At 34.9% G+C, this 2,630-nt stretch overlaps 1 pseudogene; it reads left to right on the top strand.

Moving 5' to 3' along the window:
• On the top strand, positions 8 to 1,162 carry LOC107646562 (annotated as a pseudogene).

The raw sequence follows: 2,630 nt of genomic DNA, 5'->3' as shown, positions 1-2,630 counted from the left end.
TTGCACCTCGCTCTTATCTCTAATCGGAATAGGGTTCACGCAGTACCTTAAAGCAACTACAAATTTCAACCTCCCAAACCTTGAAACCTCAACCTCATGCGTCCATGATTTCCAGTCTCAGCTCAATTCCTTGTCTCTCCAAAACAACCTCGTTGACTTGTGCTTTGACCCTCACCAGTTCGTCATGTCCCGAAACGATTGCGCAGGAATTGAAACCCTAACTAAAAGATTGGGACAAGAAGCTTGGTCAAATCATGCCTCTTGATACTAGTTGCAAACAAGACCTCACTGATCTTTTGCTATGTGATGTGTGTCTTACTGCGGGGTTTCAGGCGCAGCATAAACTTGTCTCCATTGATGGTAATGCTTCTCATTCTGAAAATTGTTTCAAATTTACTATTCTATATGCTACTGCGTTTGTGAATCAGTATGGACCTGAAAGCAATGGTGCCATGAGTTGCATCTTTGGTATGTCACTTTACCCACAGGGTGGTGGTTATGTTGGAAAAAGTCACCAGGGTTTGGTTTTTGGGTTAACTGGTGCTGGTGCTGTTTTGTTAGTTATGTCTTGTTTGTTAGGGGTTTATGTTTGGTATGATAGGAAGGTTAGGAGGAAGAAGCTTAATGACGATGAATTTGATTTTGATCATGAGGAACAAGGGTCTAGGCATAGGTTGAGGCCGAATACGGGTCTATTTGGTTCAAGATTGATGAGCTTGAGAAGGCTACTGATAATTTCTCAACTAAGAATTTCATTGGCAGGGGTGGATTTGGGCTTGTTTTCAAGGGATTTTGTCCGATGGTTCGGTCGTGGTGGTTAAGAGGATCTTGGAATCTGATTTTCAAGGGGATGTGGAGTTTTGTAATGAGGTGGAGATTATTAGCAACCTGAAGCACCGGAATCTAGTGCCTCTTCGAGGCTGTTGTGTAGTGGTGATGATGATGAAAAATTTAATGACAGGGGAAGCCAGAAGATTTTGGTTTATGATTACATGCCGAATGGAAACCTTAAAGACCATCTGTTTCTGGTGAGTGAGCAACAAAAGTTGAAGAAATCGCTGACTTAGCCTCAAAAAGGAAGAGCATAATCTTGGATGTGGCAAAGGGGTTGGCTTATCTGTCGTGCGATGCATGTGTTCACGGCGATGTATTTATCGTTTAAATTGGGATTATGGTTTATGCATTCTAGGGACTAATTTGACGTCTTAAACAAGAGTTATCTTGTCATCAACAACATGCTACAGCCTGGCGTTTGCTACTTTGGCAGTTAACGGCTCACGTCAGCGGACGTTTGTCAACTCAATTAGGAAGATGACGGAATGATGAACGTGATCAGGTAAGGTATCTTTGGAGAACGATTTTGATTAATTTTAACTTTCAGAAATAAAAATGAAGATCAGGGACGAAATTGACTATTAACTCCTTGTATATATGTATGAACGTTCTATATTTCATGTCTTTACGCTTGTTAAAAATAAAAGAATATGTTGATGCGGGAGTTGATTAATTAACTTGCCAGTGCCACGTGTGTGTCGGCAAATCCGTTTTTAAACCCTTTGTTAATTACTACATTAGTTATAAACTTATAAATGTTAAATGAAATAAACCGAATGATTCGAGATCCGTTAATTTGATGTGTACATAGCGGAGGGATATTAAAGAGGGACGGGGATGGTTTTATTTTCACTTTAATTAATTTATCATTGCCACTTTGCAATGTTTGTCTGCCATTATATATCATTATATCTTATCCAAATGCCTAATCCAACAGTATCACCATCCATTCACATAAACAATATATATAAAGACTATAGAAGCTTTATAACAAGAAAAATTTAAATTTTCAAAAAATTGGACTCAAAATATTTTTTATGCATGGTACGTAATCGCTTGATTACTGGCTTGATTATTGAGTCATAATCCCATTATCATTGCAAAGTAACAGTAACATTTTTATTAAGGTTATTATGACTATGAAAGTATGAACTCATAAAGATAGAGCGAAATATATATGATGGTGTTAGCGATAGATGGATAGATGAGACGTTTTTTTTTATTAGAAGGATGGTCATAAATTGAAATCGTTAACTTTGTGGATTATTATTCCAATCAATAGGTTATACTTGAAGTCTAAAGGGGCCATCATTATTGTCTCCTTGAACTCAAATGAGTGATGATATGAGAGGTTTCCATCATTTAATTTAATTTCCATTATTTTTTCATTATCTATCTTTATTATATATATCCCATGCCTTTCCTAAAGGATGACAACCAATTTGACAAGAAATATTAACCTTCATCATCGCATAATGGGATTAAACTTACTCCTATATATGCTCTCTCATCTTTATTAATTATTCTCTCAAATTTAAAATAGAAAAGTACACATACACAATGAAAATATTTAACAATGTAAACAATAGATATATTAAATATTCAATTTACTAGGTATGCGAATGATTATTCTAATATTAAAATTTAGGTGAATAATTTGGTGATGTAGTGTATTTTATTTGAATTAGGCCAATTTTAAGATTCTTTATTCATGTTATTCAAGAAAGTCATTAATTATCTAAAATATAATTTATAATATATTCATTATAAAAAAATAATTTAAAAAAATAACATAA

Source organism: Arachis ipaensis, chromosome B06 (assembly GCF_000816755.2).
Source record: "Arachis ipaensis cultivar K30076 chromosome B06, Araip1.1, whole genome shotgun sequence".
NCBI classification, from domain to species: Eukaryota; Viridiplantae; Streptophyta; class Magnoliopsida; order Fabales; family Fabaceae; genus Arachis; species Arachis ipaensis.
The sequence above is the reverse complement of the archived record's forward strand: the minus strand, read 5'-3'. Positions and strand labels throughout refer to the sequence as shown.